The sequence below is a fragment of the Macaca thibetana genome, chromosome 9, assembly GCF_024542745.1.
Source record: "Macaca thibetana thibetana isolate TM-01 chromosome 9, ASM2454274v1, whole genome shotgun sequence".
NCBI classification, from domain to species: domain Eukaryota; kingdom Metazoa; phylum Chordata; class Mammalia; order Primates; family Cercopithecidae; genus Macaca; species Macaca thibetana.
Genome location: NC_065586.1, coordinates 22,278,652 through 22,293,038, shown reverse-complemented (window position 1 = coordinate 22,293,038; position 14,387 = coordinate 22,278,652). Strand labels below are relative to the sequence as shown.

Here is a 14,387-nt window from a genome sequence, read left to right as displayed (position 1 = left end):
TTCCCTGCTCCTGCTCCCATCACCTCCACCCCCAACAGCAATGACCCTGAACAATATGAGGAAAGAATCTGATTCTGCAAATATGAGAAGATACCTGGGGGAAACAGAAGGACCAAAGGGAAATGCAGGGTGGTGGGGCGGGAGCAGTGAGAGGAGTAGAAAGCTCCTGGAACAGCCCTCCTGGAACAATGCTCCCAACTACTGGTTGCTTCCTGAGATGATGCTCCCATTTCTCTCCTTCTCCAGTTGGCAAACTCCTACTCATCCTTCGAGGCCAGCTCAGGGGCCACTGTCCCTTATCCCTGTGACCTTTCACCTTGCTGGATAAATGCTCCCATCACCGTGCTCTCACTGCACATGTGCAAATCCCAATTCCCACATCCATCACTCTGTATTATAATCATCTACTTGTGCCCTCCCCATCTCCTCCACGTGACTCCTTCAAATAAGATTGTGGTCCACTCCTCTCTAAGTCCCTGTGCCTACTCTAGTGATGGCACATCAAGATATTCTGTAAACATTTGTTTTTTTGACAAATTAAAAGTATTTACTAAAAGCGTTTGGCCTGCATCCTTCGCCACACTCCATCTCTTTTTTTTCCTCCCAGTTATAAGAGGGCATAGTAGATGGTGGTCTAGAAATAATGTCCTGACTTTGCTATTGTGGTGTCAGACCTAAAAGTAAGGAGCAGTATTACTTGTCATCTGGGGAAAACCGAGAGGGCCGGCCTCAAATGGCCTAATTGAAAGTCTTCTTCCCTCTCTGTTTCTGCAGATAAGGTCCCCTAGCCAATCTACCCTCCTCATCAGGTGCTGTTCCTGCTTATCCCTGAGCGTTGGGTTTCCGTTCCCTGCCAGCCCATGGAATTGAAACAAGCCAATCACATCATCCTATAGGAAGCAGGGGGCATCCCACCCTCTTGTTACCACAAAGCCTGCCTCCCAAGCCCCTGCTTATTCATTCAGTTCCCGAGGACAACCTTCATTTGCTCTTGTGTGCCCTATCCCTCTCCCCCTGGCTATGAGTATATGTGACTAATAAGCTGCTGTCAATCCCAAGTGTCCAGTGTCAGGTGCTGTGTGTCTGGCCAACAGCATAACCTTAGGGTAAGAATCCCTTCCTCACCAATGTGGCAAATAGGAGGTGACTAAAACCATTAGTGCCACAGGAATAGTAGTGATGGTGGGAAGTGGGAGCCAGCCCAGCAGGGATGTAGGAGACCTAGAAATTTTGGGTTGTCTCTGTCGTGAGTCTCATTTCGTGCTGGGCTCCTGAGGCCCTAAGGTAGTACTGGTGACCTGTACCTGATTGCCAATGTTGATTGGAAAAAAAAAAACAAAACTGGCAAAATGTGCATTTACCTAAGTAAAAAGTCTGCATGGGTAATGAATAATATCACATGTTGGGTAGTCCAGATATTTCAAAAAATGGCAGCCCCGAGAGTGGAAATATCGCTTTTTTAAAGGTCTTTAATTGAAATATTTGGGCCCAGACTAAGCTAAATTTTGTAGGATTGCTGAGGTTAAACTCTAAGAGAGCCCTAAACTGATTTCTTTACATTCCACATTGTTTTTCCCTCTTTAATCCAACTTAAAGCAAGGGGAATCCGTTCGGTACCAAAGCTAACGGTAGCCAGCTGGGGTTATCCAAATAAGAGTAGATATTTTAGGCTTGAATTATTTCCATAATTGCACCACTTTCCACTTGGTAGTAGAGTTATTCTGCAACTGCATTTCATGTTTGTGAAGGAGCAGACTCCTCCCAGCCTGCAACTATGAGACAAAAGCCACAACTCTAAGATGCAAATCAGTGTCCCAGCCCTCATTTAATAAAATGCTTATTATATAATCGTTTTTAAGATATAGGTATTAGAAAAATGAGGAAGTAACAACAACCAAAACGAAAATGAAGAAAAACCCAATCTTCAGAAATGTATCAGAGCAATGTTCTCTTGAAAAAAACTTTCCCTGCTGAATCATTCATTTTTCAAATATGACTTTGTGTTAGAAAAAATTTCAGATTCCATCCAAAGTTCAAGTCCATTGTTCTCTAGGTAATTGCCACAGATCAGCAGGGTATTACTCTCTGATGTCCCAGCAGCAAATCATTCAGCTGACAGCATTTTAACATCTGTTGTAGACATTTTTTAAAAAGCATCTTTGGCATCCAAAGGAATTAAATACATCTGATAAATGTCTGAGACTTTGGACAAGGTTCAAAGTCATTTTTTCTGAGTGAAGAAAGTACACTAAAAAGAGAGTAAACTGTATTCACTTTTTCAAATTCCCTAAATACTAACATTGCATTTTACTATGGGTTGCTATACTATTTATTATTTCAACTCTATCTTACTCTATAGAGCACATTACAAAAGCTAGCAATAATTCTCACCTTACAAGTCTGAAAGGTGGGTTTATTAATTTAGTAAAATCTACATAAATAACAACATTTCAATCGTTCCAGATCCCTCCTTGTCTTTTCCCATCAATACCCTCCTAGGACACCCAAGATGGCACTGCCGGCCACAGATGTGTGGCATAGGTGCTCTTTTTTTCCCATGGTTTTCTATTCTGTTTCTAAACATTGTTCCATTCACTTTTATTGTAGACACTGACTCATGGAATAGTTACAGGAATGTGTCCATAGTCTCTCAGAACTAGGAACAGAGCACAGAAATCTCTGTTCTTGACTGTTTGTACTGACCCCTGGAAATTCTGTGTTTCAGTGGGACACAGGCCAGGCATCCTTTTCCCTGATCCTGTTGAGGATGTGGAAGGAGTGACAGGAAGACTGTGGTCAGGAGTCTGGATTCCAATCCTGCTTTTATCACAAACTAGCAGAGTATCCTTTGGCAAGGTCCACTTTCTGAGCCTCACTTTCCTTATCTGTAGAATGAAGACATTGGACCACAGGATCATTTAAGGTCCCTTCAGATCTAACTTTTTATGTGTGGTAGATCATTTCTGATGGTGGTCCTGACAATCCTTCCTACCTCCTATTTCGTACCTTTTTTTTAAAGGTATGCTTTACCTAAAGAACTGCAATAAAATGCATACATTTTGACAAACATATACATTTGTATATATACTGCCACAATCAAGGTACAAAACACTTCTATCATGCCAAAAAGCTCCCTCATACCCTTTTGCTGGCAATCCCCATCCTCTAGCCTCAGGCCACCAGTGATCTGCTTTCTGTCACTATAGTTTGCCTTATCTAGAATTTCATATAAATAGCATAATATATGTGCTTTTTTGTGTCTGGCTTCTTTTACTTAGCCTAACCACATTCCTTTTGTAATGTGCCTGTACCATCCACCCATCAAGGGTAGAATCTATTTTCCAGTTCTTTGAATCCAGAATGGCCCTCTGACTTGCTTTGACCAACAGAATACAATGAAAGTAATGCTCTGTGATTCCTTCTACCCCTTGGTAAACCATTGCCATGTAAAAATGCCTGAGCTAGACTACTGAATCACTCAAGACCATGTGGAATGAGAGGGAGGCACATGGAGGAGAACCAAGGTCCAGACTTGTGGATTAGGCCAAACTTGGATCCTCCAGCCCCTTGAGATACCCCTAATCAAGACCACATGGAACAGATAAAAAGCCATCCTCCCTGACCCCCGCCTGAATTCCTAACCCAAAGAATTTTCAGCAATAAAATGCTCTTGTTTTAAGCCACTAAATTTTTGGGTGGCTCGTAAGAACCAAAGCTAAAATGATGAGTCTTCTATCCTGTCTTCCTTAAGGTCCAACAGAATCTCTTTCCGGCCCTAAGACTATTAGCTAACTATACAGTTGTTTTCCCTGAAATCTTTTCTACTTCTCTTTCTTTCCTTTTCCTATTTTTCCTCCCTCAGGTGTCATAAAGTGCATTCAAATTCTTGTAACTGTTTCATGAACTTGAAAACTGAGCGTGTTTTTCTTCCATTTCACTTTACAGGGTTGAAGAGTATAAAATCTTTTCTCTCTTCCCTTCAGATCCAGTGTTCTGGCATTTGAATTACAGCATGTTCTAGACAAAAGGATAAAGAGTTTGGGAGCCAAGAACTCTCATTTTATACCTAATGAGCTGTAAGGTTCTAGGCAAGTTTGAAAGCTTCCTGCACCTGACTTTCTCCATGTAATCTCATGAGCTGGTAGAGGGAGCATAAACTGCAAAAACGGATGGGAAAATTAGTCAAAAGCAAAGTACTCTCTATTTCCATAACTCGGACAAGTTTTCTGCAATGATATCTGCATGCCCTTCATGTGTCAAGTTCTCTGTCACAGGCTTGAACATGCAAGATGAGGTTTGCCTATCACCAGGAAAACAAGATAAACACTATTTCTGCCTTATGCATTTTTGCTGGAAGTGAGATCTCTCTCTTCCACTCTCACTCGTGTGTGTGTTTTATGTTGCTATTCTCCACAAATGTTTTGTTGTGGGCTACTGTAAGACTCGTTATGGTCAGGCAAAATCTGGGCGAAACATTCTCATGGAGGGTGAAAGATGAAGTTTATATGAAAAAAAAAATGCACAGGGCCTAAGACTTCTAGAAACTACCCCAACATAAAATTATGGTAGTCCTCTTTTCCCAAATACAATTTTAAATTTAAAAATCACACTAAACCATAAAATAAAGGTAAAGAAGCTCATTTCTAATTTGCACCTTTATAACTGCTTCAAAGCTTTGTTTGAAATCCCAAATAAAATCTTTCCAATTTTTTCTCTCATTTTTTTCTTGCATGTCTTTGTTTCTGTTGGTCTGAGAACAGAGGATCTCAAAAAATGATCCCTGAACCAGCAGCATCAGCATCACCTGTGAACTTGTTTGAAATGCTAATTTGGGGGCTCTACCCTAAATCTACTGAATCATTAACTCAGCGGGTAGGGTCTAGCAATCTGTGTTGTAACAAGCCTTTCAGGCAATGCTGAAACACTGAAGTTTGAGAATCACTGCCGAGGACAGATACTTGGGCTGCCTGCTGCAGTTTGTCAAACTGGCTGTTCATTAGAATATCCTGGGAAGCTTTATAAAAATATCAGTGTTAGGACTCCAATGCCATAGATGCTAATTTATTTGGTCAGGGGTAGGCCAGGAAACCAGTATTTTTAAAGTCTCCTAAGTGATTCTAGTATGTCCACCAGCATTGAGAATCACTAGCATTTTAAGTAATCTGGCTGTGATTCCTAGGCTTGAGCAACCTGGGGGAGAGAAGTGAGGAGCTCAGCATGCTTCCTCGGTTTAGGCTGAAGAGGATAAGCAGGGAAGTAGGGATAGTTCACAAGAATGTTTAAGCAAGTCTGAAATAAAACACATTTAAATGTGAAATGTGGAAGGGGAAGAATTATAGTTAAGCCATAGTCTTCAGGGAACATTTGAGGCAGTGAGCATTTTAGACTGAATGACAGGAAATAAGTTTAGAGAAAACCGGTGGAAGAGAGTCAGAGATAATACAACTAAGATAAATTAGGTTTGAATATTCCTTATGGGGCTGTGCTGTGCACTAGAATCCCGTCATACATTTACATTCTAAGCCTCCAAGCTAACATTATTTACTCTTTAAAAAAAAATCCTGGAAAAGAAACCTCTATTTTTCAAAAAAAATGTGTTTAATTTTGCTATTCTCCACATTTTTTGTTGTATATTACTATAAAATTGGTTATGGTCAACCAAAGTCTTGTGAAGGAAATATTCTCATGGAAGAGTGAAAGCTGATTTGATTATAATAGCTAGTAGTAGGATTTGGGAAGTAATTTTCACTTACACAACAGTCAACTGAAGAAACAGCAAGATCATTTTTAGGCTTTTTAAATATTACAGGCATAAAAAAGAAAATTTTAGAAGTGGATTCGTTCTGGTTAAAAGTTTTTTTAAAAAAGGATCTGACTTTTAAATTGTATTTCATCATATATTTTTGGTATGTTCGTATCTCAGATGAGTTGAGGGATTGAAGAAATGAGTTTTTAAAAAATTAGTGAAGAAAGGGAACCAACTAGCAAAGAAGGTGGTTGTGGCAAATGCTAAAATAAGGAAAACAACATATTGAAAGGATGAAAGGGCCCTGGGAGTGGAACAATATGAAAGAGGGGATTTTTGTGTTTTGTTCACTGCTGTATCTACAGCATCTAGAACAATGCCTAGCACATGAAAAATGTTCAATAAATACAGTGTACTTGTTGAAAAAATAAATGACCTCCAAGGATACCTCCAGTTTTGTGTACCAGGATGCTATAATTACTGGGTGACTGAGGAATACACGAAATTTTTAACTTGTTTTTTATTTAGAGCTTTCCAACTGTACCGTGACAGGTGTTATAAATTTTCCCAGGCAATATGTGGCCTTTTCCTAACAAAAAGTTCCAAAGGAATGGAGATTGAGACTGGGGTAGTTTCTCAGAGGAGCTGGCTACCCTGATCCCCTTCACTCCAAAACAAAGTGTACTCCTCCCTCTCACTTCCCTCAAAACAAATCCACCACTTATAAATGTGCAACCTGTGGGGCCATTTTTGAAACAGATAATAGGAGGATGTGGCCAATTTTCATCTGAAACACTCCCCAGATATGTCTCCAAGCACTATGTACACCACCATCTTGTAGGTGTTCTGAATGTCCCCAAGCCCCATGTTTTGCTCACGAGGCATGCCACCCTAACTCCCTGCTGCTGGAAATGAGAATATGTCTGAGGGTAACAGAGGAACAGTAATAAATGGCTTCCATTATACTCATAAATTTTTGATGGGTTGACCTCAGAGAACCAATCCCTCTAATGAAGTGGAAAGCATCCCAGAAGTGAGAGCTCACTTGTTTCACTTTCTTATTTGGAAAATGGAATGCTGGCGTGACTCCTTCTTAGCTAGTCCTAATGTATTACTGCTCCAAAACACAAAGAGCAGGTTCAAAGAGATAACTTTGCCTTGCATCATTCGCCTTTTGGTTTTATGCTTGTCTCACAATAACTTTAGATAATGTGCCCTGTTTCTTTTTTATCCACTGATTCAGCAAATATTTACAAAGCCCCCAGTACACTGCTAGGTACCGTGCTAGGCTCCAGGGAAGAAAAAAATTTCCTGCTCTCCAAAAGGAGATAAAAATCAAGTGGGCAGAGAAGCCAATAAACGTGTAAAATGCGTTATCATACCAGGAGGTTATAAATGCTACAAAGAGAAATAAAACAGGAGATGGGCAGTAACAAAAAGCTCTAAATCCAAACTTTATTGCGCCGCTGTCAAAAAAATATATATATACTCTATGCTCCCCCCAACTCTGTTTTGTTTTTTGTTTCGTTTTTTGCCCTTGCAGCTTGCCTGCTCTAACAATAGATGCCTTTTAAATAGCAGTCACCCTGAGGGATGAGAAATGACCTAATGGGTCCAAAGGACACTATTTGGGTGGGGGCAGCACTGAAAGCCCAGACTTCACCGCTCTGCAATACCTGGAAGTAACAAAGCTGCACTTCTACCTCCTGAATCTATGAAAACAAAACTAAAATAAACAATAGAGCTTCACTGCTGACTCCAAGCCCCTTCCTTAGGTTCAGTTGCCTCCCGCTTCTCTGACCAGGCGCTTCCACTGGCTCTGCATTAAAATTCTAAGATTATGGGATCCCCAAACCAGCTTGCAGCCCCACAGCCCTCCCGCCTCCCTCAGGCCGGTGGTGCCGTCAGGGCCCGTGTCTGAGGCGCCCGGTGGATTCAGCAGAACAAACATCGTAAAACGATTATTTGCGAGAGGAGAAGACGATGTTGTGAGAACTTGGTCCCAGACACTTCTCAAAGCAGCAGAAAAACCGCAGGAAACCTAAAGAGCACGACCCTGACGGCGACGGAGGGGGTGCGCGCGGACAGCACTGTCCCCTCCCGCCGACGCCAGAGCTCAAATCGGAACGAAGACGGAGCGGCCACAAATCCCGGCTTCTCCTTTCTTTCGCTAAGGCGGAGAAATCGCCCCGCGGTCCCTGGCGCGCCTCCCGCGGAAAGCGGGCGGTGACCATTCCGATAGGCCGCCCGCCGCGCTCCTTTTCCGCAGACAAAGCTGCCTCGAGGGCGCTCCGCGGCCCCCGAGTCACCACGTTCCGTTCGGCAGAAGAAAGCGAAAGCGGCTGCTCCCTGACAGGCAGCCAGACAATAGCGACGGGCAGGCCGCTCCACGCCAGCATCTTTGTTTCCCTCGCGCCGGGAAACTGTCCCCAGATACCACAGAAACCAGAGACCGCTCTTCCTGCTCGGTTCTTTAGAGCAGGCCGGAGCGCGGCGCCCACCTCCGTGGCGGGGAAGCGGCATGCTGAGCCCCGCGCCTCGCTGTGCCCTCTAGAGCGAGCGGAGGAAGCAGGCGAAAAGCCGCTGCGAGCGGTTGCTGCCTTGCCGACGTCTCTGCTCCTCCGGGCCCGGCGGCCTGGTCGCGAGGGAAGTAGCACCGGCCCCGCGCGGAAGGAAACGCGCAGCGTGATGCGGCTCAGCGCGCCTTTATAGAACTGCGCCTCCGGAGACGCCGCGGTGGCTCCCGTCTGTCCGCGTAGTGTGTTGTCTGCATGTGGTCCATCGCTGCCCGCTGCGGCCTTGCCCTTGCGCCTCGGAGTAGCCGCCGCGGGCCTCTCTGGTGGGGCAGGGAGACCCGGAGGCCGTCCTGGTGGCGAGGGGATAGCAGCCCCGGCCTCTTGGGCCCTCAGCCTCGCGCCCGCCGAGCCCTCTGCCTGGGCTTGGGCGTGGAGCTTTCGACGCGCCTGCTTCCTGGGCTGTGCGTCTGCCCGAGCCGGTGCCTCTCGTTGACGCCAGGTCCCGTCTGTCCCCTCAGGCTTGACAGCTGGTGCTAGCAGGTCCAGGCCGACTGACCGGCTTAAGTCGGCCTTCAGCCCGGGTGCTCCCTCCCACGCCCACACGCCGGGCGCGCCTCAGTTTCTTCTATTGTGACAATAGAAATGAGATGATGCGGGTTAAAATTACCTAACGGCGCATAATGAGTTCTCCAGCGTCTAGCTTGTCCTACCATAGGATTAATACCCGAAACCACGTGGGTGGAGCTGAAAAACACGATGCTGTGTGGGGGGAAGAACCCAAAAAAGCTATGGTCGGCCTGATGCCATTTATAAGACATTCTAGAAGAAGCAACGGTAGCGATGCAAAGCAGTTACAAAGGAGTGGAACTGGACAGAATGGAATGCACAGGAGCGGGGGAACTTTGGGGCTGTGGTGGGACAATTTCATATCTTGATAGGAGTGGCGTCAACATGACGTATACAGTTGCCCAAGATCATCAAACCGTAGTTTCTAAATGGGTGCGGTTTATTAACATTCAAATTATAAGAAAAATCATTTCCTCAAAAGTTGGGGGGTGGGGGGAAGAGTTAAAGAAGGTCGTGGCTAGGTGATCGTTGAGGAATAAGGGAGAAAATCACCGTTTACAAAATCTGAGAGCTAAATCCGTGCTGTTTCTGAATTGAGAAGCAGTGAACACCAGCAGCAGGAATGGCTTATGTCCAAGAAGGCTATGCCCTACCAGACCCGGTTGATGTGCCTCCCCGGATTTACTCGGTCCCACCGTCCACCTCCACGCCGGCCTGCAACTGTTGCTTAGGGTAGAGGCCTGGCCTCCAGTGCCATCTCCCGACAGCCTCCCCCAGATGAGGGTCATGCTTCAGCACTGCCTCCCTGACACAGAGGCTGTGATGATAGGATGTTCTCAGACTCAGGTGAGAAATTTGAAGGAACAGAATGCTCTTCCCTAGCAGTTAACCTGGAGGGATCAGGTGCTGCCCTCAGAAGACTGGGAGAGTTAGAGCCCCGTGAGGCATACTTTCCCCAAAGGGCACAGAAAGAATGAAGTAGCCAGCATAGAAACTCCTTTCCCTGCCATCCACACAGTCCCAAGGTATGCTGGTTCTACATGGTTTGTCTGGAAGCTGTCCTTGCATGTGAAGTTGTTTTCAGCTCAATAATGTACCACCTTGTATTTTTGCCTGCCTTCGCCTTTCCTTTCGCCCTTAAAACCCTGGAATTGTACCTCCTAGTAAAATCAGCACTTAAACTTGGCCTCAGGCTCTGCCTTCATGTGAATCATTTAGCAGGCTTGGGCTTTAGATCTGTGCTTTTCTAAAAATTTTGCAACCACAATAACACAAAATTAGGATTTTTTTTTTCTCTGTTTGGGCTCTGGTTTACTGTCCCATTAAAGTGCTTCTGTAAAAGGCAACCAATTGAGACCAATGCTGAATATATAATTTTTTATACGTGTGCCCCTATTTGAAGTTGCTAGAGATAATAAAAGTTTGGACTTCCATTTATTGGTTCCTAGTGGTGTTTATTCTCAAGAGTAAATTCCTAGATCATTAGGCACTTAAATGCTTTAAAAATTTGGAAACTTAAACCTGAGATGCATGCAAGTGCAAAACAAAATGCTTTCAAATCATGATCATAAAGCTGTTAGTCTGGGGGTCTACTTATGGTTTTGGTCATGTTCTAGCTTTCCTAAAGACATCAGGGGAGGATATGTTAAAGCCTTTTTAAGTGATTTCTGGTTCATAGTGCTTTGCGAAACAATTTTTCTTTGCATTATTTTCTATATTAAATACTTCAGTAAGTGTTTAATGATAACGGCCACTGGCTTTGTGGCCTACTGTTTATTGCAATTTTGTCAGGGCTTATTCTAGGCTTCCCTTCCACCTGGGCTTCCCAACCATCTGTAACTTGATCAACAGTAATTTGAGATGGGACTGGCCAGGGTCATATGTTAAATAGGACAGTTCCACTTTTCTGACCACAAAATCCTCCCCTTCCTGACCACTTAAAAACTGTTACATAATCTACAAATACATGGCTCTAATAAGTTCTGCTGCATACCTTGGCAAAGGTCACACCTGAAATCTACCTTTCTATTGGCACAATACATTTTATTAGAGATAATTTTTATTGCTTATAATTGTGGCCTATCAGAGCACTTAATTATTTTTAATAACACATTCTGCCTTCATCCACATCATCAATCTACTGAATTGGTTTTTGTAAGGAAAACCTGTCATTCTAGCATGTGAACAATTTTTAATATTTGTTTGAAAAATGTTTCATCTGAGGTTAATTTCTATTGGGAGCAAAAATGAAGCCAGACTGTATATATGATGTGTTTAAATACATTTTCACAAAAAGAAAAATATTAAGAATATCTTGGTTTACAGACATGCAATATCAGAAGGCATCCCAATAAACAAAAGTGAAAGCTCCTTTTTAAATCCTAGCACTTGATTATTTCCAAATATATAAGGGCAGATAATGTTCAGCAAACGTGCAGGTTTTACAAATTGGCTCCTTCAGAGTAGGTCATAAGCTTGCTACAATTGCGTTCCCATTACTCAAACATTTTTAGAATTCTTTAGAAATTTGCCACAAGAGTCTGAGTCACATTCTTTTAAATGACATCATCAGTGATAGCAAATCTTCCTCCTCTGAGAGCAGATTTTTAGAAAAAATACCCAAGTCATTTGAAACCACACTGAGTTTAGTAACATCATTTGGCAGGGAAAAATTGAACTAGAAAGAGCAAAAATAAGTGAACTGATTAATGCTTTTTAAAAAATTAAACTCCAAGAAATGGAGGATTAGGGGAAAGTTTGGAGCAGAAATTAATGATTAGAAAACAAACAATGTTTTTGATCAATTCCAAAGGTAATTCTTTGGAAAAAGATCAAGAAAATGGAGAAATCGCTGATGAATCTATTAAAAAAAGAAAAGAAAAGAAAGAAAATATAAAGGAAAAAGGAGATATAAAGATATAGAGACCTTTTTTTTTTTTTGAGACGGAGTCTCACTCTGTCACCCAGATTGGAGTGCAGTCTCGCTCTGTCACCCAGGCTGGAGTGCAGTGGCATGATCTCGGTTCACTACAAGCTCCGCCTTCTGGGTTCACGCCATTCTCCTGCCTCAGCCTCCCAAGTAGCTGGGACTACAGGCGCCCGCCACCATACCCGGCTAATTTTTTGTATTTTTTAGTAGAGACGGAGTTCAACCGTGTTAGCCAGGATGGTCCCAATCTCCTGACCTCCTGATCCGCCAAAGAGACTTTTTACAAATTATGTGAGACTACTATATGAAATTAGCTATGTTCTAAACATTTTTTTCTGGAAAACCATAAATCACCCAAATTGAATCTAGGAGTAGAAAAAGTAAGTAGATCAAAGCTAGGGGAGAAATTTAAAAAGGCCTAAAGACTGAGAGAGGCTTTAGGCAAATTCTTGCAAATTTTGAAAGACATAAAATCCCCTTTCTAAATGAGTAAAGACACTAAAATTTAATTTTTTTGTGTGAGTGAAACTCTTTTTTATTATAAAACCTATCAAAAATGGTATATGCCAAACATAACGGCTCATACCTGTAATCCCAGCACTTTGGGAAATTAAGGGGGGAAGATGGCTTGAGCCCAGGAGTTCCAAGAGACCCCATCTATACAAAAAGTAAAAAATTATCTGGGCCTGGTAGTAGGCTCCTGCAGTCCCAACTACTCGAAAAGATGAAGTGGGAGGATCATTTGAGCTCGACAGGTCAAGACTGCAGTGAGCCGTGATCTCATCACTGCACTCCAGCCTGGGTAACAGAGCAAGACCCTATCTCAAAAAAAAAGAAGATAAGGAAAGGACACTCAAAAAATAAAAGTTCACGTAAGAAACTCAATGCCAGAATTCACCCCAAAATACCAAAAAAAAATCCCAGCAAATTATATTCAATAATGTCAGTCATTTTAAACAATCAGGTAGATCTTATCCTAGAAATACCAGGATATTTCAATACTAGGAAAATAGTTTATATAAAAATACATTTAGGTTATATAAGAATAAAAACCTTATTGTCTCGATAAGTGATAAAAATATAGCACCTATTCCCAATTACAACAACTATATTTTTAAAAAACTTTTAGTAAATGTTAAACTGATAGCCAACATCATATCTTTTAATAAAATTTTATAAAAATAATAATGCTACTGGTAAGACAGTCAAATTAAGTTTACACCTTCTCTCCAAAGGCCTCCTGAGTAGCTGGGATTACAGGTGCACGCCACCATGCCCAGCTAATTTTTGTATTTTTAATAGAGATGGGGTTTCGCCATGTTGGCCAGGCTGGTCTTGAACTCCTGACCTCAGGTGATCCACCTGCCTGGCCTCCCAAATTCTGGGATTACAGTGAGTCACCACAGCTGGCCTGCTTTTTATTTTTTAATTTCATAAAGTACCTTGTACATCTTCCTACATCAGCACATACAGACCTTCCAAAATTTTTCATAGTAGTTGAGTACAGTTATATGAATGAACCATATTTTTCACTCACCTGTTAGGGACCATTTAGACGATTTTCTCATTTTCTGCAATTACATACAGTTAGAGCATCCTTGAATGTCTTTGTCTATTGATGGAGGTGTACTTGTTGGATTAATGCCTAGCAATGGAATTGCAGATCAATATTTGGATAGATACTTCCAAATTAATATTCGAAAGACTGGATTAATTTATAATTCCACTAAAAGTGTCTGCAAAAATGTTGATAATTGTTGAGGCTAGGTGAGAGGCACATTAGACTTTCATTTACTTTTGTGTGTATTTTTAAATTTCCATACTCAATGACAGACAGGCATTTTCATTAAAAGCAGGTATAAATATGCCTGCTTTCACCACTATTATTTAAAATTATGCGAAGTCATTCTGTAATAAGACAAACAAATACTAAGTAAAATATTGCAAAGCAGTAGACAAATTGCCTTTATTTGCAGATACTTTTTGCCTAGAAAACTTAAGAAACTTGATTGAAAATCTCTTATAAAATAATTATTAAAATCAATAACTTTCTACTGATCTAGCAATAACTTATTGGGAAATATAACTTTTTTGGGGTGTTGAAACCTGGGAACAAATATATTTCTTAAAAAGATTCTATTCACATATAAATAATATTGGCAAGAACTGAAAGGGATTTATACAAAGAAAAAGAGAAAAAATGAAATAAAAAAGGTTTGAATAGATTGAGAAATATGTTATGCTCCTAGACAAAGATATCTATCCCTTAATTTGTAATTGTAACTAAAATTCCAACAGGACATTTTTAGAAGTTGAAAAAATGTATTTCCATCTGGAGGAAAAAACAGAGTAGCCAGAATACTTCAAAAAGGAAGAATAATAACATGAGATTTACTCTACCACATGTTAATACATATTATAAAGCCATAATAATTACAGTAATATTGAACACTGAAGAAAGATTGACAAATATTTCAGAACAGATAGCCCTGAAAGAAAACTCAATATTCCAATAAATGAAGCGTCACTAATGGGGAAGACATGGATTATTCAATAACTGGCACTAGGAAAACTGGCCAACCATTTGGAGAAAAAAAATCAGATTAAATGTTCACTTCATGCAGTCTCC

General features: G+C 41.6%; 1 pseudogene across 1 annotated transcript; it reads right to left on the bottom strand.

Annotated features, from left to right (window-relative positions):
- Positions 1 to 447: 447 nt before the first annotated feature.
- On the bottom strand, positions 448 to 8,842 carry LOC126962728 (uncharacterized; annotated as a pseudogene). The gene has a single exon (XR_007728789.1). The product of XR_007728789.1 is annotated as an uncharacterized LOC126962728 (transcript).
- Between the last annotated feature and the right edge of the window lie 5,545 nt (positions 8,843 to 14,387).